Source organism: Polyodon spathula, chromosome 10 (assembly GCF_017654505.1).
Source record: "Polyodon spathula isolate WHYD16114869_AA chromosome 10, ASM1765450v1, whole genome shotgun sequence".
In the NCBI taxonomy this organism is placed as follows: Eukaryota; Metazoa; Chordata; class Actinopteri; order Acipenseriformes; family Polyodontidae; genus Polyodon; species Polyodon spathula.
The window spans coordinates 43,839,444-43,865,535 of record NC_054543.1 but is presented as its reverse complement, the minus strand read 5'-3'; the positions used below and the strand labels follow the sequence as shown (position 1 = coordinate 43,865,535).

Here is a 26,092-nt window from a genome sequence, read left to right as displayed (position 1 = left end):
CCAAATAGCAGACGTTCTACTTTGGCCTGTTGGAAGATTAGAGTCATTTGCTTGCACTAACGGATGGAAAGTGAGAGTGTATGAATAATGTTTGTGAAATCTATCCATTTGTGATTTTTAAATAATGAACTTCATGGAAGTTGAAAAGAAATTTCACTCAATTGGCCTTGTTATAGTTCAGCTGCTGGTGCATTCAGGGGGTCTGGGTGAAGCCCAAGTTACTTCAGAACATTTTCATGCGTCTGTTGATTTATTAGATCAGAGTGATGTTCCACCATCCATCAATACAGAACGTAAGTTTACATACGTGCAAAAATATATCAACATACCTTTCCTCTCAGGTCAGGTAAAACATTGTGCTATGCTGCAATTTGAGAGAAATGACCTCAATGGCTATTTAATATACTGACATATGCACGGGCAACAACAGCCTTCTAAAGAGGGTTTTTTTTTCTCCACCTGAATTCATGACTCTCCAAAGGCTAATAACACACAAGAGTATAAATTTCAATGACTGCAGCTCCAGCAGACAGCCCTGTAGATGACTTGTGGGACATATGGATGTTTTTGGACACTAAAAAGCGTGACGGGCCGGGAGTGAGGTAGCCTTCCCTCTGTGAATAGCAGCTGTGGCAGGAGGACCTAGATTTATAATCACTTGCCTGACTCAACATATATTGTAGTTCTTTTTATTTTTTTTAAGAGTGGACCTTCGCAAGGAGACCCAGATGCTCTCTCTGACTAAATCAGTGAACTCTCTCACAGTGAAGGAAGTTGTGAGGCTGGGCTTACCTGATCCCATCTGTTCAGTGCATATGGTTATTCTCTGTAGGCCTTGACTCAACACAACGGCTGAGTCAAAGGGGAGAATGGACAGACTATGTGTACAACTGTAGCTCCCCAGGAGCTCTGTAAAGGTCTGGACGCACGGAGGAGTCCTATTCTGGTCCATCAGGGCCCATGCAGGGCCGGAATCTGTGTAGCACCTGGGGCAGTACAAGAGCAGTAGGGCCCTGTCACTTCTGGAGCAGCAATTGAAACTGTAAATCACCTTTTGCTGTGGCCACTGTGGATTCTGTTCTTTCCAAGGGATTTGCGATATGCTGCTTTATGGACCATTGAACCCAGCATATAATGTACACCTGATCTTGTATGTTTCATGCTAATATTCACAAAAAAGAAAAATATGTTTTGACCTATAAATACACAATTCCTGTTTTTAAACCTGTATTTACCTGGAAAGCAAAAACATATTAAAAATGCATGCCAAATAATATTGGGGGAAAAAAATATGAACAAGTACAAACTAGATTCATATATGTCTTCATTTTATATGTCTATAGCAACAGCACCTTTGCTGTCTAAAGATATTAATGCTGTCAGGGAGAACACTACAAATGTTCTGTAATTTGACTCAACGTGAACAAATAATCTTTTCATTACTATGAAACTTTATACCTCCAGTAGCTTTCCCACATTGAATCAATTTGTAAATGCACTACACTTAAGCTTTAGGAAATTAATGTTGAGATGTAAGATTTCAAGATTATTATTGTAAGTGCCTTTACAATGCTGGTTCACACTAAACACGCCAGATACTGTAATTATTAAATGTTCAGACACCTGAACGGAGCTGCTATTTCAGCAGCGATGTTAAATTCGTAGCTGAGCTTTGTTATTAATATAAGATGAATGGATTGGTGTGTTAATGTGTTTCTAAATGGAAAGCGATTTAAATAAAATATCTGTTTTCCATTTAAGCACTATGTGATCCTGCACTGTATGATTTAATTAATATTATGATTAAAATAGAAATCCTATGTAATTTAAACACATTAAAATTGAGAATCACCCAACTAACCTGCAATCAAACCAATCCCACGTACAAGGGCAGATACAGGGTAGGAGGGTATTGCAGTGGTCATGTTTTCATACAGTACAGTATCACGCAATGCACAGTAAGCCATTGTAGTAGCATGGTATCAATTCAGTGCCCATATTCTACAGTATCAGTTATACTTGTTCCAGATCCATTGTGTTGCCATTGCTTCTACTTCTTTGTTCTGTTAATTGTTTTGCTTTTATAAAGAAGTGTCTGTCTGCTCCTGATAACGTCTTGAATTTAACATTCTGCAGTTCTAAAACTAATGTGGTTTCAAGTTACCAGAAACTGTAGACGACTTCAATATGACTCACCGGTAAGGGCATTTTGTTTTGTTTTCTGTTTAAAAAAACAAACAAATGAGTTTTGTTATTACAGTAGCCTACCTGTCATTTCTGCACATGTCCTAATTGAGTTTGCCTGCTGCATTGCCTGGACCCCTGCTATTCCTTAGCATCTGAAGCAGCCTCAGTTGGTTCACTCCTGGATGAACCCATAAAGCAAAAGCAAATGCATCAGCAGAATCCTTAGGCAGTAGCGGTAGCCAATGAGAGCATTAGGTTAGTTAAGCAGCCAAGGGTGCTCTGATCAAACTTGGTCCACGACCTGGAGACAATGATGCTTGTCAAGAACATTTGCTAGACGGGGAATAATTCTGTTCCTGTGTTCATTCTAGCTTTCTGTAATTCAGTTTCTTCTTCTCCTTAGTGATGTTAATGATGCTCTCCAGCACATCCATGAATATGCTGCAAACCTGTCATCTTGAATTTGGTTTGGTTTGTTTTTAAAAAAAATATAAATCCTGTTTTAAACTAAAAACAAATATTAGAACATATATATATATATATATATATATATATATATATATATATATATATATATATATATATATATATATATATATATATATATATATATACATAGAGGAAAAATATTTTAAATCCAGTTGGAGTACCAGAATTAAAATGGGAAAAATAATTACGTTATATATATATTAATAATTATATAATATTATTATGAAGAATAAACAAACTTTTTTTTAGCTATGTTTAAACCACCTCTACACATATCACTTCACATATCCAGTGCAATACATACAGTCAATGTGTAAGGTTTAGATATACAGAGGCTACAATGTCCCAAAGAGTACATATTTTATCTATCATTTCACACGCTGTCAGTGGCAGAATGTGCTCAATGAATCCTGCGGCCGGACTCGGCAAACATGCACTGTGTGTACCCTGCCTGGTCCTGTGAGCTGGAGGGAATATAACAGCACAAAGGGTCTGCAAGGTAGGGGTTACAGGCCATAACGGGGTCCTTGTTTGCAATTACACATATTTGCATTTAAAGTGACAATGTCACTCACTAGAAGGAAGTTCTAAAACTACACTTTGCCTTACTGTTAAGGGTTGCAATATTGGAATGATATGTTGCAGGATATGTGGTTTGTGCATGCCCTGGGTCCCACACAGTCATGGGGATTTTATTGAACATTTGGCTTAGCTTTTATTGCACATTTTGCTGAATTTAAAAAGACAAACCGTTGAGAAGTATACATTGTGTAGCCCTTCGTGAAAAAAAAAATATTTTAATGTTTTTTTTTCTTTTTTGTTTACTGTTTATTATTTTTAAGTTCAGAAGCAAATTATCAGAGTAAAGATGTTTGTCAAAATATTTCTTTCCTTGGCTTAATTTCTTATGTGTTTAACTTTAAAAATATTGATAGAGAAATTGTTTGATGTTACAGATGCAGCACAAAACTTTAGTTTGGAGAACATGCTGTTGAAGCCTGCTGACACTGCCAGATAGCAACTCACAATGGCTTTTCTGACTGCCAGCAAAATGGCTTGTCTGCAATAAACACTCCCAACAGCACTGAGGAGGATACTCTGAACCAAACGGTGACGAGACAACAGATTCTGGCCTGTCTTTGCTGGGGTGTAACTTTAAACAGCTGCTACACGTCTGCAGAGATGCCTCTTTTCACTGTGGCACGGTCTTTCTGAAGGGGGAGAAAGGGTTAACTGGGGTCAGTGGACAGGCACATGCTTCAGCAGAATAGGATGGCTTCCAATCTAATTCTTTAATTTGATAATGCTAAGCTTCACTAAGATGTCATACATTTAATTGTATATTTAGATGCGGTCCCCAGGGAAGGAGATTTCGGGCAAGCTATTGATTTGAAACCCGCACTGAGGAAAATAAGAGTACCTATAGAAGAAAGGATTACTTTTTAATACCCCTTTTCAATTATTGCAGTTTCATTAACAAAACTGTATCGGATATGTATATGTATTTATGGTGAATGTTATGATAATCAAAACATCTCTACATTATCTCCTTGCCTAAATACTCAGGCAGCAGGCTTGTGCAAACCTTCAATAACTAAACATCATTCAGAAAGGGAGTCATGCCTTCCAATCTAATGTTATACAGATCTTAAAAATGTTTCAGCAAAAACATGCTTTGAGTTACAGTGAACTAAGAGAACAACATACTTTACGAGCTACGTCTAGACATATTTCGTTATATGTGTCCACTTGCATATTTCTTCAAGTAGCTGATGGCAGTTTTTTTTATTTTTATTTCTTTCTTGTGTCAAATTAAAACCTCCAGGCATTGATTCCTCAGATTCCAGAATAATACCATGAACTCGGTTCCTAACATGTGGAATGCATAAATCCTCATCAGTCAGGGACGTCCTAATAAATGTAATAGCTGCCAGTGATCTTGTGTTTGCAACTACCAGGATAGCATTTCACCCGCTGTTGACCTACCTCCCTAGCCTTGCACTGTCGAGATGACAGCACAGTTAGCCATGGTCAACCTACGAATTCTATCCTTCTAGCCTTCCTAAACATGCAGCATGTTGGCTATTCAATTTGGAGTGACTGTAACTAGAATGAGGAAATGGGGGGATGGGAGTCCAGGAGAGACACCACAAGCTTTCTGAATAAATTAAAGCTGCCGGGGTCAAAGAGTTTAAAAAGAATGTTTCAAGGGGAGACGCAGGAGAAGGGAAGGCCCCGCTGGGAGCAATGGGCCCCAAACAAGGCTATGCTTTCTGCCACAGTTGGAAAAACTCAGTGTATCAAGTATCTCTATTTATAAAACTAGTTTGCCATGACAAACGAGTTACAAGTTCATTTTTAGTGTTAGCAACAGTTATTTCCCAGAAGTATTACTGGTCATTGACATTTTACAAGCTGTAAAGAGTTGTGTTGTAAAAAATTTTTCAGCTGTCTCAAATGCCATCGTTCCTTCGTTCATTGCCTTAATTCTTTTTTTTTTAAATAGTTTTCTATATTTGAGTTATAATGTAAACATTGCCATTTTAGGATATTAACATTTGGAAATATGTAAACTTTTAAATCAAAAGACATACATTGGTACTAGCCAACACCACAGTTCAGAATGTGGGACTCAGTCATGTTTGAAGTCACTGGAGTGTACTTTTGTTTCAGTGGAAGTTTGTTATGGTAGCAAGTTTAGGAAATATCCTGACTTTATTCTCTATTTTCCACTTTATTCCACACATTTTATATCAAAAAATCAAATACCAAGCCTCATTCACATACTGATCAGGTAGATAAAGCAGAGAAGAAGCCCATAATATGAAACAGAATGGATCTAATACTGTATGAGCAAACCTGATCAACTGCCTTTCTATACAGTAATCCTTTAAATCAATGCTGGGTACTGATGGGAGAAGGCTTGCCATCACTATAACTGCATATAGATTGCTTATACACTTAAAGCTATTAACATTTTCATACACATACGTTACTTTAATGTTTGTTTGTTTTAAATCTATGTCATACATTGTAGGAAAGGGATCCGTGCAATATCAGAGTTCACACGTACTTTATTGATGGCATATTGGGCTGTCCACCATAGGCATGCCTAATTTTTTAATGCTCTTTTGGGTGAATGTTAACAGGATGGGTTAATGATGCATTTTACTGATTTGACACCAAGGTCCCTTCATGGATAATTCTCTTGAGTTTAGCGTACTGTAAGTACTATTAACTTTTATTATAACTTTGCCTTGAAGGACACACATTTTTCTTTTTGTTACAATATAGGTGGATTGGCTTTATTATGGTTTATAGCCGTGATGTAGTATCAGACAAGGCCATTTAAAAAAAAAAAAAAAAAAAAAACACTGATCATTAGTATTCTCAGGTTAATGGCAATATTTCCAAAAGGTGACTTACTCTACTATGATGTGACTGGTATCCATGGGAGATTATGTACTGGTATTTTGTCCACACCAGCATTGTATGCAATGCGCAGTACATTTACTAAATTTAACTTTAAGTGAAAATATTATATTTGCTTTTCTAATTTTCTTGGTTAAGAATAGGCTGCACTTAATTGCAAACTACTCTGTGATATTTTTATTGAGGATTTGGTTCCAGTTTGCGGTACTTCGTGATTGCTTGGTATATTAGGGGAATTGCATAATCACATGGTTTTATTTGACTGATTACTGAAAGTGGTTGTTAATCAGGCAAGCCATTACCCAACAGCATTAATCATTTGATGTATCTTTCTCTCATGACTCCTAACGACCAGGAACCATTGTAAAATCGGTACAAAATGAAACCAATTCCTCAAAAAATACAGAGCATCAAAAGAAACGTATCACTATTATAACACATTTACTATCGAAAAAATAAGGTATGTAAATGATGGACATTGACGAAATGTTTTTGGTTTCTTTTTAATCACTCGATCATTCATCCTTGACCATGATACACTTGAGTGACTACGACTGAAGCATATGCACTTAATCACCTAATTAGTGAGACAGTTGATTGGACACTGGATATGGAGTGATTTCAGCTGTTGAATGGCAAGCTTGAATAAAAGCAATAAAGAAAATCACAGAAAAAAAAAAAAAAACAGTATGCCTGTCAAGAGAGCAGCACCTTCGTGCATGGAGGCTGGACTAGGGCAGCATACTCTGGCTCACTGTCTTTGGTGCTCACAGCCAGCAATTTCAAACCTGGCGAGACGGTATAACCAGACACACTCTGTCAATGACAGGCCACGAACTGGGAGACCAAGGGTCACAACACCTGCCCAAGATTGACAGATCATTTTGCAGCATCTTTGTGATGTCAATTGTTAATCAGCACAACACAAAGCCACTGCACCTGCTCTAAAACAGAGTTTTTAATTTATCGATCAGATCTAGTGAATTTTGTCCAAATATAAGTGATAAGTGTCTTCTGGTGCTCAGTATAGTATTACTTTTTAAAATCACATACATTATGAAAGAAACTAGCGAGTAGCTCTTCACTTCAAAGTAAGATCTGATCAATTGATTTATAAGCCGAGTGTTACATTCATTAGTTTGTGCAAGTATAGACAGCTGCTTTCCACTTTATATTAAGAGAGAATGCACTTATGGGCTTTTGTGGTAAACTACCAGCTGCTGCTTAAAGAAGTTACAGAGAGCGTGTCATGATTTCACACTTGAAATCGCTTCTATAGTCAGAGAGGTGATTGTTTAGAATGTATAGCCTGGAGACTGCAGTCACAGTTTATTGCATTACATCCTGTAAGTTTGTCTTATTACCTGTTGTATGAAGAAAGCCTTGGAGCAGAAATGCATCCTCTTGTTAAGAGTCAAGCCCTAATCCTTTTCCTCTTCTACTTTTATTGAGAGAGGAGAAAACCTTAAACACTCTTTCACCAACCTTTCTCATTTAATTTGTGGTGACCATGTGAATGTTTAGCAGTCTAGAAAGCTAATGAAAAATTGCTTTAAAATTGGTTTATTGAGAAATAATACTGAAAATGTAGTGTTGAACGACAACAAATCATTGGATTTAGTGTTTACTGTTTTTGAACTGTGTAGCTTACTCCTTAAATTATACGTGACTATTCATCACTGTAGTGCCTGACTGAGCAGTGGTAAGAGTTTAAAATAATCAGAATGCATCTTTTAAACCAGTCAAGTCCTGCAAATCCAGATGTTCTCTTTGTCTGTCTCATCCTCTCTCAATACAAATAAGTACTGTAGCCAGCTGAATTTTACCTGTTTCAAAATAAATGAATACAAATTGCCCAACAACACCTATTGGTGTCAACTTGAAGAGTGGTGGGTCTCAATACTAAATCTATTCAGATCTGAAACGTATGTTGTTTTACAAGATTTGCACTGTGAACCATGTCAGTGGTGGCGGTATTGAGATCCAACATTGTGTAGATCAACTAAATACAACTCATTGCCTTTAGAGCAGTGGCTCCCAAACTTTTTCAATGTAGAGTCCTCCTTGGTTTGGATTTTTCCCATGGAGCACTTGCCATGCTTTTTTTCACAATGGCATTTTGAAACTCATTTTTATCTGTATATGTAGAAGTTAAGTAAGTAGAAAGTAAAGCGTTTATATAACATACCTAACTTCATGAGATTCCTGAGATGGAATCGTCGCTACCTGTTCAAGGAATGTTGTCATTTTTGAAAGTTGTTGATGGCAGTTGCTTGTTTCTTTTGTTTAAAAAGGTTATTTTCACATTCTGAATGCTTTGTAGATAACTGGTGACTCCATTTTGCAGATTTAAGAGTTTCCCTAGTCAAATAATGCACTGGAGCTTTGGGTCCTCATCGGATCCACTAAATTTAAATACCATTGCTGGTCCCCGCAACCATTACCTCGTGTAGCAAATTAACGTATGCATTTTTAACACAACTTATTGCACACACTAAGTTGACAACTTCGCTCGATGTACATATAAAAAACAGACTGGAATACAAAGACAAGGTGGGTGGGAAGCAATTAGAAAAATTTAAAAAAATATTGGAGAATGTACAGGATGTTACATATCGGGATTGATGGCGCACTGTCCATAGTGATTTTGCATTTGTGTTAAATATGAAGGCGTCAAGAACTGATTGTACACATTGGCTTGCTTTATATGCATGTGAAAATCGATTCTAGAGTCATGATTGTGTTTTTTGTTTTCCTGAACAGTGAAAACATGTAGTAGAATGATCACGGATTAAAAAGATGTGTATTTACGTGAATGCTAGATATAATTTTATTATTTTTTTTAAATAATGCTGGCTGAAAAAAAAAGAAGTCTGTAATTTTGACAAGACAAATGTGCTTCATAATGTTTAATAGTTGTTTATATTAGAAAGCTGTTTCATGCCAGCTTTAAAGGCGATGCGTGGTATTGCATCAAAGACAGTTGCAAAAATATATATTCACTTATAAACACACCCATAAAAAAAGAAAAATACAGACTACATGCATCTCTTATAATTATATATAATATGGTTAAAGCTGTTTGTTGTGTTGCTTAGTAATACATATTGCAGTAGCACAATGTGTGATTGTGTAGAAATGGGTTTTTGCAAGAACTGCGTAACTGAGTTGTTTGCGGACCACCTGAAGTTTACTCACAGCCGCCACAAGTGGTCCGCGGACCACATGTTGGGAACTACTGCTATAGAGCAATCACTTGTTTTACAGGCAAAGCTCAGATTCTGAAAATGGGTGCAAAGAAATGTTTGTAGTGAGGGAAGCTGGTTTGTTAATCAGTGGTTATGGTTTCCCTCATTGTGTATTTGTGCATTATCTTTAAAGCATGTGTACCAGGACAAGGGGCCCTGCGGTAATATGTATTTGTTTATTTTAGAATGGGGTACCGCTCCCCCCCTGTGTATTTTGTATTTGTGTATTTTATAGGACAGCAAAGCCGTATGTTTGTTATTTTTTTTGCAGCGTGGATGGGAAGCCCTTGTGCAGAAGGTGACCATCTCCCAAATTAATTAATTGATTAATTGTTGCTAATCAGAAGATGGTCACCTGTATAAAAACCCTGCAGTTTTCCCTGCTCGGAGTGGAGTGTAGGTGGGAGTTGACAAACGAAAAAGAAATGAAATGAAACGAAACAAAACACAATGAAACTACACTACAAGTAATCTATTGGGTCATTGCAGGCAATTGCTCAGCCTGACCTAAGGTTTAGTGTCAGTGATTTGGTTTTGTTTTGTCGGTATATATATATATTTTTTTGTTCAAACCTTTTATTTTGTTTTTGTCTTTAATAAAAACAGCACCGCAGCGGTTTGCATTGCTGTAATTTGTCTGTTTATCTCAGTTCTTTCTTCTGACCTGACGTCACCACGTCAGCCAACCCTGTCACACCATCACTTGCATAGTAAACATGAGCAGTACATTGTGTGGGCGGGATTGTGTGGGAGTGTATACTGCTGTTTGTGGTAAAGGAATCTTATGGAAATCAAACATCTGTTTCTTTTGTACTCCCATGGGAACCCGGAGATGGAGTTACATATGTGAAAACGTTCTTTTTTTAAACTTTTTAAAATGTGTTATTGCCCTCAGTCAGTAACAGCGATATATAAATACCTAGTAGAGAGGTAAATATAACAATGCACTGCGTATAAGAATGTATAATGTAAGAATGCATTAGGTTTTATACTCTAATAAATCCTTAATAGAAATCTGTTTAGAGAAGAATAGGGCAGTTTGTTGCAATGTTGCATGAGTTTTTCTGCATTTGCTAATCAGCTGCGTGACCAGTTTATTTGATTGACTGAATCTAACATCCAGGGTTACTTCTGCAGGATTTGTTTTCTGCATTCGCTCGTCGTTTGTAGGCAGACTGCTCATCAAACATGGATCTCATAATGTGACATGACAGGCGTGTATCATAACAAAACAGTTATTATGCAGCTGGTACTGCTCTGCTGGGATTAAATAATTGCATTAGCTTGTGGGACAGAGATCACAAAGCAGATTGTATTATTGTCCATTTCACAACAGAGCATATCTCCTGTTTTTTAGCTCTAGAAAGTGTTTGGATCAGATGCAGCATTTGCCCCCGGACACGAAAGCCTATCTAATATCGTCCCAAGGTCTAAAGTGACCCCAATGGCATTAGAGTCAGAGTTTAGTGCAGTGGTAGGACATGATGCACAACTTTGTTGTTTTAAACCCTTAACCTCCAACCATTTTGACCTTGTTGTATGTCTAGAACCAGGAAACAACAATAAAATGACGCCCATCTGTATCTACACACCACATTGTGTACAGATTAATGACAGCGAGCATTAGTTCTGGTTGTTCTAAAAGAACCATTATGGAATAACAAAAACAGATTGAGGCCCTTCCAAGATATCACAAATTGCCCATTGTTAAAGATATCCAGTGGTAAAAATATGTAAGTGAAGAAGGCACTAAAGAAGGCATGCTTGTCTACCTGACTTATAGTTTTACCTTAGAATTCTGATTGGACATTTTGAAATTATGGCTAAAGACAAAATATTCTTCTGCAATGCTGTAGATTTTCTGGAACTAAAATGTAAAACTCTGTACCATACCCAATAACACATTTAAAATAAAAAAACTAAAAAAACTGATGCACAAATCATATACTATTATAGTCGCAGTATGAGAGATTTATAGTGTTACAGTAAATCATCACATTCAAAAGAAATTAACACAAGAAATGGGAAATATTTTTTAGAAATGCTGTTGTTGGATCCCTTTACATCTTGAAATAATTGTAACCCTTTGTCCTCTTGGTGTATGAAGATTCATTTCAAGCAAAATGTGTCAGAAGTACTGTGGCTGTCGTGGCATATAAACCGTCCGCCCGCCACCTTTCCTGTGAAATGATTCCCTGGCACTGGCAGTCAACCAGGCTTGCTGCTTGCTTGAGCAGCCATGTGTTTCAGAACGGTGAAATCTGCCATTTATACCCTTCACGCTGTAATGAGTTCCACAAAATGAGTTCACCAGATCAGAGTACAGGTTATGATGAAAGACTATATCTATCAAGTAATGAACGTAGAAATTAGTACTTGTTGGTTGGTGTGTTGAAATATGTTAGATAAAGCTTGGCTTTTGAGTTTGTATTTATTTGTAGTTACAGTATTTGTAATGTATGTTCTCCTGTTGGCAGTGGTAGTATTTTGAGAGGTACTGTAATGTGGGTTCAGGCACAGCCTCACCAGATGAAAACAGAGCAGCCTTTGCCATTGCCAGCATCAGTTTAGATCCCCATGGAAGCTACTAATATACGGAGCAAGGCATCAGAAGAAGAAAAAAAAAAACATATGGTGTGGAACAAACAAGGAACAATACTACTCCAGCTGTTGCATATCCATATGGCAAGCAATATACACTGGAAGCAAATTGCAACTTCAAGTGTTCTAACCTCTAAATGGCTTGTACAAACATATGGCTACTTGAAGATTCAATATAATGATAAAAAATGAATAATGATTAAATGATGGGATTATACTTTAAATCAAAATCAGAATTGATATTTTCAAATGTGGTGTTTTTACATTTTGTATTATTAGTTGCTGTGTGTTAGTTATGGATTAAGGATTAGCTGTGTGTTTGTGTGTGTCTTTGTTTGTGTTTTTATTTTTTTTAACCTTCTTTGTTGAAAATCACCCATGAGATACCAGTTTACCTTCGCTCCACTTCCCCACTACAAATTGCTAATCTGATTAGTGTAATTGTTCATTTAATACATTAGCAGCAGAGAATGTTTAGCAAGAGACTGTGATTGGGTGGGGGGAGAGTGGGGGGCTCCTCTTTAACTTAGACAGTGTATCCATGAGCCTTTTAATTCCACTTCCCCAAGTGCCGCCCCTTTTCACCGGCGGCCTATTCGGAAGAGACAATAGAAACATACCCTTCCCCCTCTGAATGCTGGCTTCCCTAACCCCTGCTGCAGGCACAGATTTGTCAGATGCATTCAGTTGAGACTGATTATGATTGCAGCAGATGGGCTGGATTGGACAGCCGATCCCAGGCAGTTTTCTTAGAGCTGGGAATTAATAGGCCCAGTTGTAGGATCGCACACGGAGCATCAGCCGTACGCTCTTGATCTACTCTAAGCTCCCTCCCCGAGGAAAGTGCCACCTTCAAAGCCAGAGCCCCTCCTCAAGCACATGTTAAACGTCCCACAGCCTGAGAAAACCAGTGAAGCACAAGAGAGAGAGAGAGAGAGAGAGAGAGAGAGAGAGAGAGAGAGAGAGAGAGAGAGAGACTGGTGTTTTGCAGCCAGTGGAGCTTTCAGCTGCAGTGTGGATGGAAAGTTTATCAACTCAAGGATCTCTTGTTTGTGGCTGCTGTCGTGACTGCTTGTAGGATTACTATGCCTGTTATTTGAAGAACTTCATCCAGCAGGATGTACAACCACAATCGAGGTAAGCTGCTAGGCTACTGGAATTTTGTGCATTTTTCCATTGCATGTATACAAGGACGAGAATTTATTTGTGCTCATACTGTATACTGTATGTGGATGCATATATTTACAGTGTTTTATTTGTCTGCAGTATGTTTCTCATTAAAACTAAGGGGTTGTGTTTTAAACTGCTTGTTGTGAACCTTGTAGAGCTGCTTGCAAATCAATGTGTGATAAAGGCAATGATTTGAAATACATGCTCATGTAATGGCAGAAAACTGAAAGCATACCATTTCTCATACAGGCACACGTGAGTAGAGAATGCACAAGTTACTGTATTTTGCTAGAAAGCCTTTCATGCATTAATGATTTACTTTGGGTCTGCAGTCATTTTAAATAGTCTATTTTATGTGAGATACTTGAATGTTTAGGGGATGATAAGCCTAGCGGTGGGAAAACAATTGTGTGCCCTGTTGCTACTAGCAACTGCATGGGCTGAACTGCAGCACGGCTGTAAGCAGCTCATTTTTGATTGATGGCACAAAAATATGATCAAAAGGGTGTTTTTGTGCAGCTTGGTGTGCACAGATATTTTTGCTAACCTGATACAATTTTATCTCGTGGATTAATCCCCTTGCAATATCCATTGTGATCCGACATGTTTTCAATGCTCTCTGTTGATGCAAGTGACTGGGGTCTAATTTGTGCCTTTCATTATGCATGCTGGTGTTGCGGCAGATAAACAGAGCCATTCAATTGCCTTGCACCCCTGGCAAGTGGAGGAACACCTAACCCCTTGACGTGCAAGCTCATCATTTGTGAGAACCAATGGATAAGGGCTAGGAGAAACATATATGTCTGATTGCAAGTCACTTGTTAATTTCTAGCATGGGGTTTTAGGAGCTGCTTGTCAGTGAAGTGGATGGTAATAAACCATTCTCTAACTGAAACCCCATCACTGCTCTCTATTGATGTTTATTAAAACCTTTATGCCTCACAAACCATTTGAGTGTGGGACTGTTGGGTTAAGGGCATCATCGATGTGGAGTATGTATTTAGTGAAGCAAACTTTGCTTTGTGAGTGTAATGAGCTCCAGTGATTTATTAAAGCCTCAAAAGCAGTGGAATGTACTGTACTTGGATCTTTGTGTGACACACTACAAGGATAATAACGCTTAATGCATTAGCCCCACTGCTTTAAAACTCCCCCATCTGTTGTATTTGTAAAAAGAAAACTATTTTGTGCTGTGCCTCTCGGAAACCTTTGGGAAAATACTTTTAATCAAAAAGCTGCACTGTTTAAGAGTCTCAACTGAACCCCAGATGTATCTGTACAGTTATAAATCTATCTATAATGTATATAGAGAGATAAAGCCAAAAGGAGCATACTAGGATTTTTTGAAAGCAAAATCTTTAAAAAATGCTTCAGATTGAAAATAAGGGGGCATCTTGAAAATGACTTACTGTTTTTTTTCTTTTGCTGTGGCTTGTTTCAAACACACCTGTGGTTTGGATGTCTGAAACAATTTCTAATTACAAAGATATGCATCAAATTCAGGTAAATATTGTGATGTCAAAAAGTAATGCTTAAAAAGAGACAAATCCATACACAGCGGAAGCTGAATTGGCCAACACAGAGCAGACATTAGGAATCGGGTAATGGATAAACATGCATCCAGCCCACTATCAGAAAGAACTGCAGAACTGGGACCTTTTCCACTGGTTAATACCACAAGGCATCGTGGGAACTCCTTGCTGTGGAGCACACTAGCCTGGCTGTAGTTTACAGGCTATTGCACACTGTTTGGAGGTCTGCATGTATTGGCCATTATTGCATTTTTCATCTCCATGCTTCCCAGTGAATGAGTCTAGGAGGTCAAATTAAATTACTCAGGAATGTAAGAGTGACAACCTGGTATGGATGTGACTGGGGGTAAAGCGTTTGAAACTTTTATATCAATTTCCTAGGAATTCTTATAAGGTAGAATAGGTAAGTGATTACTTTGAGCTGCTCCAGTCAGTACTCTGCTGTTTGGGGGCATGCTTAATTCCCCCTGGGGTGCATTGGTCATTAAAGAGGTTTCGCGACATCTATAATGACTTCATTATCAAGTTTCTCTCCAGCTCTTGCCCAGTTTCAATGCCACATGAAAATGCCTACTTGATGACAAAGCGCTGTATTTAAAACTTATGTTGATGGCCTAAATGGTTAAATCACTAACAATTTAGAGAAGAGAAAGTAATTTTGAGATTCTAGTTAGGCTAATCACTGCCTTTTCCCCCCCCCAAAAAAATATTTTTATATTGACAAACCATTTAAACCAGCATTAAAAAGTAAAAACACCACTCTTATTATCTCCTCATCCATAACTATAAAACATGCAACAAATATGGAGACATGAAGTGTATATGCAAAGAGTACAGCAAATCATTATTGTTTTACCCATTGTTGATTTCCACTATAAAATTGTCAATGCACCTTTTAATTAAGAGAGTCAGATAGTTTTTCAGATCAGACTCAATCAGACTTTTCCAGGTCATTCTCCATGTCCCACAGCATCATTGAAGGCTTGTAGCCTCTTTTCAGCTGGAAACACAGTAACGATTCCAAGCTTTTAAATGATTAAAAGCATGGTTAGCCATGGTAAGATTACTGTGAAACTGCATAATGGCAAACTTTTATAAGGGACAGTTAAAAGGTGTATAGAGAAGTTGCCACGTTCAGTGATATTAATCAAACACATAACTCACAAACTCCAAGGCTGTTGCCCTACAGGTTGTTTTGGCGATAGATTCAAATAAATACCCTTGCATTCTGTGAAATGGCTCAGACTAAAGGATTAGTGTAATACTCTGGAGGCATACATTAGAACTTCTCAACTATACAGCGGGATAGCATTTATAATTTGTGCTTACAACTTCAAATCCAGCGTCACAAGAGGTACATCAAATGGGTAGTAAATACATTTTTAAAATCTATTCCATACCCTTAATTATTTCTAGTACCCTTTTAACATTGTTTAGTTCAACCTTTTGTTCATGCACTAATAGTTTTTCTTAACTTTGAAGCTAGTTGCACAGCACTGTAGCTCAGCCATCTCCTCCATGTTGGTCAGGTGGGATTAGTCCTGAAATGCTCTCTACACTGCATTGCTTTCCTTTCAGAGCTTGCCTCGGAAACTTTAGAAAAGCAAGTGGTTTTAAAAGACACACCAATTCTTAGTTTTTTGGTATTTGCAATACGAGGGTGTTAATAAACAGAACCAATACAATGTCTTTCTTGGTAATGCATCCACACAAATGGCTTTGTTGAATGTTCACGTTTGATAGAACTCGGTTTGATTAAATTTGCAAGAACTTGGTAATCACCAGTGGTCCTTGCTCTTGCATGGTAACTACTGTTTAATCACATATGGATGTTCTTGTGAACCGTTTTTACATGATGTAATTGTATGGTAAGCCCCACGGTTCAGGCCATTTCTATAAAATTACACACAATTACCAGCAGGAACCATTGAAGGTTACACAGTTATTACCATGTTATTGCATGGTTATGTATGCCCCGTAAAGACATATTGTAAAACTATGTCATATGATCATATCATCCAATATTTCCATTGTATACCTCACAGAGTTAATATCCTATGTTCAGTGTATTCCAGATATGTCTTTTTGCCATTAGATTTGAATTGTTTGAAACTTGAAACTCTAGATCTTTATTTTTGCACTCTTAATACGAGGTTTCACTCAAACTGTGATTGTCTTGTATTGACTGCCTATTGCTAGTTTGTGTGGTTTTATTTTGAGCTCCACACCGGTTTCTCAGTAAACTTTTACTATTTCAGAAATCCATATTAGCTCATATCTATTTATAAGCCTAATCTCTTTTTGGCACCAATGCTTTTCTTAGGATTCATTTGGATTAAATACTCCAAAACCTGCCTGGCATGAAATGTAACTTTTTTTTAGATAGAAAAAAATTAATAAATAAGCTACAGTATATGGGCGCCTTCTCTCCTGCCAAAGAGTAGAAAAAATGATGTGCAGGATTGATCATCAAACTGAACGCCTTGTGGTTTGGAACAAACCCTAACCAAACTACAGTGCTTGGAGACGCCTGTGCCTGAGCTTGATGCTATAATACAACTAGTCCACTCGCCACTAATTCTAATCTACTCATCCAAAGATTAGGAGTTTGCATCAAGTGGAACAGAACAGATGACAAAGCGTGTCCCTGAGTGTAAGATAAAAAAAAGAAGCTTTCAAGGCTGATCGGAGAACCCTTTGATGGCCCTGCTTAGGGCCTGTTGCAATAGTCACAGTAGGTCCTCAAAAGGAATTCATACATAACTTAAAAACATTCAATCAAAAGGTACAAAAATGTGGGATATATTCATTTGAATTATACACACAGTCTGTAAAGCGACCATACATGGACTGGCATGAGCACAAATTCCTTTGGGTTAAATTAAATGGCTCCAATCTTTTGTGCTCAATCTTTCACACCTTTCTTTAAAACAACAAAACAGTTATCTTATGTTTGCTTTTCAAAATAAACATGATATTTAAAAAAAAAAAAAAAAAAAAGATTGTGCTGGAACTGGATCCTGTTCCCTGCCAGACCTGCCTGTTCACCAAAAACTAAAGGGTTCTTTCAAGTCTAAAATGTTACTGTATTCTTTTTGCACTTTCAGTGTATTTTGATGTCAAACATGTGGAAACAGTTAAAAAACATGTGTAATTAAGGAATAAAATCATGGGGGGTTCAAAAGATATTTATAGTATGTTTTGCTAAGGCTAATATTTAGTTATGTAAATTGGTATGTTCAAAGATCAAATATTATTAAACCCCAAAGCCTTCAAACGCATGTGTAAGCCACTGAAGTTTTGCCTAAACAGCATTCTGTGTAAAAGAGGAACTCTGTGTACACATGGAACATTCCACCACTGTCTCATTCTAGGTTGCTACGATTCCGAATGAATCAAATCTTTCAGTACTTTCAAAATACCATTTTATGAGTGAAAAAAAAAAACCCAAAAAACATTCTTCAAATGGCTAGGTGGCTCATTAACCACAAACTGTGTCTTTAACTTTCACCCGCAATAAAATGGCTTACAAAGGGCTCTCCAGTAGGAGTTCTGCTTTGAGATACTAATAGATACTGTAGCCTGGTTGAATGGTGGTCCACGATATTCATATAAAGACTGGTATTTACTATTGAGCACTATGAATGACTGTAATGATATAAACATACACACTATATGGAAAGCCTGGGGGAGGGGGGGGGGGGGGTCATGGTGATAGAATTCAGTTCTTGCTTGTTAACTCCTGATTGCAGTTGCTGTACTTATTTATTTCAAAGTGTATTTACAGGAAAGCCCTCTTGAGATTAAGCTCTTTCTTTAAGTGGGTTCACTGAAGAGACAGTGAGTGCAAATGAGTACACTACAATTACAGATGAAACTAAATAACTGGAACAGACTTGTGAAGAACAACAGCTAAAACTGAACAGCAAATGAATGGTTATTTTTTAATGATTAATTTAACATACACTGGAAGTCAGGAGTCAGAAGGGCTTAATACTAATATTATTTAATATATTGACCGTCTCTGTATTTTGTGCAATCTTTCACCAATATTATACAGTTATTTAAATTGTGTGGGTAAATTGAGATACTGTCAGATAGAACAGCGTAAGATAACATACACAGTCCTGATTATCTTGGACAATCTTAAATTAGTCTGCTGTCTGCCAAGTTTGAAAAGTTGCTGCTCAGCTTTAGATTCAGACCTGGTTATCTTATAAAAAATGTTTCTGGAGATGTTTTGTGGTGAGAAAGTTTATTACTTGAGATTGCTAGACAAGAAAGCACTTCCTTGAGATGGCTTTAAATAGCTGTAACAATTACAATAAGACTTAGAGGTACTGCTACGCTGGCTCTTGAACACAAGTCTGAGATGATGGATGTCAATGTGGTCCACCTGTTTCAGATGATCCCCAACTTTAAGTGACATGCATCTCCCTGGTTTTCAGCCATTTCATTCCATGGTTTGCGTGCACAGCAGCCCATGATTTATACAAGACTTTCAAAACATGCAACTCAAACCTCTGCACATGAGCCAGAGTTGGTAAGCCCGGGAAAATGAAAACAAAAAACTGTGACTCTGGTTTCTGAAGACAATAGCTTTGCGTGTGCTTTACATACTACAGAATTTGTATTTATAAGTATGTGTAAGCTGTCATTTTATAGTCTGGTCTGCAAACAAGGAACCATGACAGATTTCCATTAGGATCCTATTTATTTATTTATTTATTTATTTATTAAAAAAATTTGTAATCCTATTTTTTAAAAACCATAATCTCTTGTTTAAGAAATGATAACCCAGGCATTTACAGAAGTTCTAGGACTTCAATCACAGTAATACAGTAAGTATTTTGACATGTCAATGTGCCTTTATATTTTATTTTATCAACACAAACTGGTATTGTACTCCAGCGTGGGCATAGAAAAATTATACTAGTCTGCGATCCACATTTCATTAGCCCACATGGGGTTTCTGTCCTATTTAGATCAATAACAAGTCGAAAAAAAAACCCAGAACATCATTAGAGAGCGATCAAGAAAGTAGGCTATATCGGCCTTGCATTGTTAAAATGAGTATATGGTGTTGGTGAGATTCCCAGGAGTGGCTGTTCTTCAAAAGACTGCTGCATTAAACTGTGAGGAGGATGCAACTGCATACTTATGTGGCTAGCTAACACCACAGAAGCTGTAATACTTCTCTTTGTAAGACACAATAATTTTTATAATAGAGCTGTCTCAGATGAGAACAATAGTGATACAACAGTATTCCTGGAAAATACAGGTTTCCAGACTGGTGTTCAAGACAGCAGCACACAAAGAGTGGAAGTAGCAGTTTCATTTTATGTGCTATACTTGGAAAACAGCCAATTGGCCCCAGAACATAGTTTCCATAGCTACTGTCCTGAACAGAAAAAAAAATACATAAATGCTGCCGCAGCATCTTTCCTTTATACCTACTCGCTTCCCACACTGGTGTTCAAAACAATCATTATTTTTTAATTAAATTTTATTTGTTGGTGGTCAGGTGTAATGAAATAGAACGTAACAAGTCACCTTCTGTACTGACATGTACAGTATGCAACTGTTTTTTGATTTAAAATAAGGGTACGGTTTTGTTGCTCTGATTCAATGTTATACAAAGAAAACAAAGCAGTATAGTTTTTTTTTAGCATGATCTGCAGATAACAAATACAATACCTCATCTGGCTGGCATGGCTGTTGTAGATAGTTTATTTACAAATACAGTTTAGCTTACTTTAGCTTTTGGATCATTTTGCACCCATGCTTTCACCATTTGTGGCCAGACTGCTTTTAAAAACCAAGCGATCCTGAGTATGACAGTTTATCAGCGCTTCATACTTGTGTTGACTTTCCAAAGCTTCCAGACAACCTTGCTGTGAAAGGCTGTCTGGAAAGGTATTTGGTATTTTGCTCTGCTCAAAAACGCTACTAAGAGCTCGACGTTAACTCTAAAGCTGGATGTTATGTAATCTACCAAAGGCATAAAATATAAGACCATCTTATGCGTGTGATCAAACTATCAGATAATATCAGAATGGCTCAGCCTAACCGTTTCTATCTGCTATTAGGAATGGTGATTCAATTTAAGCATGCCAGATGTGTATATCCATCCATTTGCAGTGATTGGAAGCTTATCTGCAAGCTGACTACATTTTTAAATAAAATAATTAATTTTCAGTTTTCGCTTGTTCTGTTTAGTTGTGTGTATAATGATCAACCTAACAGCATTAAATGACAGCTCTTACAGTGCAGATCAGAAGCTGGTTCTGTCAATGCTAGAAAGCCTATTGTTGACTATGATAAATTCAACTGAACCAATATGCAAGCTACTGTCAGACTAAGTACTGTACTTGTGTGAGGGGGAGGTATAAGATGGACAAGGCTGCACCCTCTCCCAACTGCTCTCTCTTTAGTATATAAAGAGGGTCTCTGTTTGATTAAATGGAATACAACCCTAAACAATGCATTGCAGTAGTATTACAATGTGTTTTATGAGTTGATGAACAGAATATCTGTCCTGTATAGAGCACAGTTTTTATATTTATATGGGAACCCCTGCTGGAGCACTTGTTTCTTTGGTCTAGGTCCACAACTTGGTGTGTTTGGGTATTATACTGTCATAGAGTAAGGCCTACTACAGTAAGTGCCCATTCCATATTTTCATAGTTTGTTCTGTTAACATTTTAAAGGAAAATGTGGTGCTTGGTGCTATAGTAAAGGACTAGTCAGTGCAGTATCATTGAGCACAGTAGAAATCAAGGTGTTTTGGTGGGTCGCAAGAAGATTAGATGTGTACGTTTTAAACCTGGGACTCTTTCCTAGCTAACGGCAGCTCACATGTCATGTATAGATTTAAACTGTCCTTTGCAGTGTTATCCAGCTTATAGTTGCAGTTTCAACTGCCACCGTTAGACAAGTTAGTTCAGGTTAGTCATAAAGGCTACATTTCAGGACTGAACTTGTGATCCCTATTAAATGAGTCTTGTTTCTGCATGCATTTCCAGCAGGCAAGTGCCTCTTGTTCAAATGTTAAGAAAAAAAAAAAAATGCTTTTACATGCCTTAATATTGTACAATTATAGGAAGACTTGCACCCTGGCAGTAAGAAAGACTGAGGGTAATGTTTTCTGAAACTACATGGAGGAAATACTTTTGTGAACATTTAACAATCTTACCATTCTTAGCTCCTGTATTGATTTATAAGATGTATTAACCATTAAAATGTGCTGATGTGTGTTACTGAGGAATGTGGTGCCGTTAAATACATAAAAAAAAAAAAAAAAAAAAAAAAACAGATTGAGAAGGTGGCAGCTGGCCAGCGGTGTGTTTACAGTGTTTTTTTTTTTTTTCTCTTGGCAAATCTCTAGGTTTGCCATTAATTGCAGAGCCATTTATTTCAGCTCAGTGCAAACAGCAGGAGAAAGAGAACTTGTCAATCTTGATTTATTCTGATTTCCTTAATGTATTTGTTGAGCGCAGCTTTCGCATGGTGGCTGCTGTGCAGAATTCAAGTCTGAAAATAAATAAACTGCCTAAAGAAAAGTTTAGTGATCCAGAAGTGAACAGCCCTGCGAATGGATTATACTATGGAGATGTGACATTCTGTCTCTGCAGATGATCGTTTATTATTTAATAATTACTTCTGGCTACACCTGTGGCACAACTAATCTGCATATATCTGTATACTGGGCATTTGGATTTACAAGCAATGTTTAACACTTGACCTTTGTTGTCAAAATGGAATTAGATAGCATTTTCAGTTATTTTCAACTGATTTCTCATGAAGAGACCATTGTCATCAAGAAACAAACAGATACAAACTGAATGAATCACCCTTCTTGCAGTTGAAAACTATATGTTGTTGATCTTTTTCAACTGTCTTATGTATACAGTATGCTTTTGAAAAACATTATGTGAAGCAATTATCCCTTTTAGATAATGTATTACAGATCGATGGGTCAGTTGCAGTCAGGGGTATGTGGTTACAGTACAGTAGTTCTGTCAGTTGTGTCTTTCTCTGTGAAAATAAGAGGAAGTTAATTGGTCACCTAGACAGATGGAGGGTAAACAATACATCACTTCCAAGCACAGGTTGGTTAGAAGGACATGAGTGCCAGTGATGCACCCTGTGTGATGCAGAGGAGAGGTAAATTACAGAATGCTTCATCACCTAAGGGACTGCACTATATACTGTAACACAGTCAAAGCAACAACAGCTAGTGGACCTAGGACCTGGGCACTTTATATAATCAAGTAGATTAACAATGTCAACACAGCCACATTTGTATTTGAGATACTGTAAAAACTATACAACATGTTCAATTAGTCTTGGATCCATCTACTACAATCAATATAGCCCTGCTAACTACAACACCTGGAATATTACCTGGAGAGCAACTGTGTTTGAGATTTGGACACAGCATGTTTCAATCTAGCAGTGGTTCAATGTGACTTCTCACTCAACACCAGAAACACCAAGGAAGTTGTGTACTGGAACTATTATTTTTGGAATGGAGCTATCCCGAACTAACATAAAATAGTTATTTGAAAGTATTATGCAAAACAATTCAATGAAGGAGAGGTAAAGGCCAGGTTTTAAGGTGTTTAATGTTTTTTTTTTTTGACTACTCAAAATGTCCCATCCATTGGGTATGGATTGTTTTTGCACATTTAACTTTCAAAGTAATAAACCACTGTTCTGTCTTTCCCTAAAGAGTTAAATTAATACAATGTTTTATTAAGGAGAATATTAACATACTAGTGACATTTGCCTAATTCTTAACTTCCAAAAGACTTAAAGATTCAGGTGTCCAATTCTAGCCTTTGTGGTTTTCTGAACAATAACACCAACAGGCTATCTGTCATCTCGACACTAATCCATGCCCGTGGTCTGGCCACTACTTGATTCTGTGCAGTAAGTGGCACTGCTGTTGCTAGCTCTTGGGGCAGTACTTCTATGGGGGTAACCTCCTGGGACGTGTGTTTGACAAACAATTGCCATGTCCCTCCCCCCTTCCCTTCTTAAATCTTTAGAGAAGCTTGGGGCTCTAGGCTGATGTTTCCCAGTTAATCATCTAATTTGTCAAAATGTTCAATGGGCATTGGCTGCCTCTTCTCGCAACATCCCTCTCTATCTGTCCTTTACGGTAAGAGAAAGAGAGAACAGTCTGCTTGTATGCTATTAGAAGGTCATTTTGAATGCTACTGGGCAGAATTAATCGATGTGCACAGCCTCAGGTCTACTCCCACCCAGTCTCAGCATCTGGACCCTGTTTGCAAGACCTTCTGTAATCAAGATCAAGATGTTACCGCTTGTGATAAATGCTGGATTTTTGTCCCCCACAAAGCCATAGGGGACTATTGTTTCCCCAACAGCTGGTGAAAGAAGCTTTGAGATGAGCAGTGATTATATGAATATATTGATGTCTGTGTTTGGGAGAACCTGGTGATATATTATTCTTGACATGCTAGGTTGTATGTATCATAATGAATTGGCATTTATAGTAAAAAAAAAAAAGTAAACAATCAAACACAGTGCTCTCAAAATAAATCTGTGCAATAATTTTGCTTTGTGCATTGCCTATGTTTTAGCTTCACCATTCAGAGTTCTTGTGTCTCGATTCTGATTGAAGTAATTTAAATTCTGAACTGTACCAATTAGGCTGCTATTGTAGTCCAGGACATGGAGATGTGTGGTGGAGGTGGGGGTGGGGGTCCTGTCTGTAAGAAGAGTTTGTGGTTACTATTGAATGGACTGGAAGTCATGGAACCTTATTGAAGATTCATCTCTCTCATACAGCTGGCTCATAATTAGAAGTGGGCACTGCCACTGGCTGACATTAATTAGAATGAATCACACAGCCCTGTCATTGCGTGCAGGGCCACAGCGATCAAAAGATTTGTCTCTCAGGAGGAGAAAGTGAAAAAGAATGTAGAATTGATTTATATCAGAGACAGATGCTTTTCACTGTATTTTAAGCAGAGTTGCACAGCAATTCAGCAAAACAGCAGCATTCAGTGCAGGAATAATAAAAAAAAAAAAATTAAAAAAAGTTTCTGGTTTAATCAATAAATTATTTTTTCTCTCTGAATAACATCAGCTTCTTGTCTTTTCTTTAATGATTTCATTACTCTCTGAAACGCTGCCTACAGCATGCCATTGCACTTCAAAATATGGCCCAAAATGGTACATAGTATACAGCAGAGAGATAGATAATGGTACAGATTTTCAGCTTCCAAAGTCCCTGTACCAGTAACCATAAAGCATTGAAATCAGCCTGTAATTGGTTAGACTCGTACTGTACATGTTAAGGTTTAATTCCAGATAAATGTTTATCTAAGGAAACCAATAAGCTGCTGCTGCTGAGCCTTTACCACCCATCCAATACCTCCAGGCTGTTGTTCTGCAATTAAAAAGTCAAGTCATTGGAAGATTACTGAAGTGGGCTAAATTCCAGCTGGAGCATGATCTGCTGCTGAGGCTCCTCTTCCTCTGCATGGGTTAGTGTAACTCTCTGCAGCACATCACTGTTGTGCACTACTTTACTTTTGCTTTATGGCTATTTGTTACTGCTCACAGGAATGTACTGCAACACATACCGCTGTCATTCAATCTTGTTGAAAGTGTTGCACATCAGAGAACTTTTTTTTTTTTAATAAGGATATTTAAAAAACAACTCATAAAAAGAGATGTATTTCAGTCCCTTTAAACTAAGAGATTATTAATTTCAGCAGACACTTTTATCCAAAGCGACTAGAGGGTAAACTATGTGTCAACAACTGCTGCTGCACAGTCACTAACAACAGGACTTGCTTAGGGTCACACACAGTGAGTCAGTGGCTGAGTTTGGATTAGAACTGGGAACTATGTAGCCTCTTTCTTTAACCACTGGACCACCAAGCCTACCTTTAAGATAAACCTCTCAATTAGGACCACCTTATGTAATACTTTTTTTTTCCACAGTTACTGTGGTGGTCTTAATAGACATATTCCACTGTATAACGATGTATCATTTTGATCAGTTTAAAGCACTGGAGGACTCGTTTGTGGTGCTTTATTAGCCTGGGGCTTTGCCAAGTAAAAAAACTGTTAGGTTGAAATATAAATTCAGAAGATCGCTTGTGAAGAATCAAGTTCATGCTACAGCTGGAGATATTTGCTGAAATGACGGTATAAAGCCACAGTGACACAACCCCACTTACTAATAACTGTGATTAGCAATGCATTGCTTTACATGCACTATGCTGTCACCTTCTTATCACTAACACAGCTAAGTGGTGGAGTGCAGATAATTCTCAGAATGCCAGTTGTTGTTCTAGAATGGTGAGCTATAGCTAATCTGTTTGCCCTGCAAATTCTCTCCTGTTTGTAACGAGCCATTCGCCATACTTTTCTGTTATTTAGCTACAGTGG

General features: G+C 37.5%; 1 protein-coding gene across 6 annotated transcripts in view; it reads left to right on the top strand.

Annotated features, from left to right (window-relative positions):
- LOC121322372 (nck-associated protein 5-like) overlaps positions 1 to 26,092 on the top strand; it is a 204,984-nt gene that overhangs the window by 75,603 nt on the left and 103,289 nt on the right. The window contains exon 1 of one of the 6 annotated variants that reach the window (XM_041262231.1): positions 12,933 to 13,094. The exons of the other annotated variants lie outside the window; for them this stretch is intronic. The gene's annotated coding sequence lies outside the window, so the exon portion shown is untranslated. Of the gene's footprint in view, positions 1 to 12,932; positions 13,095 to 26,092 lie in introns of those variants that run through there. 6 annotated transcript variants of the gene reach the window in all.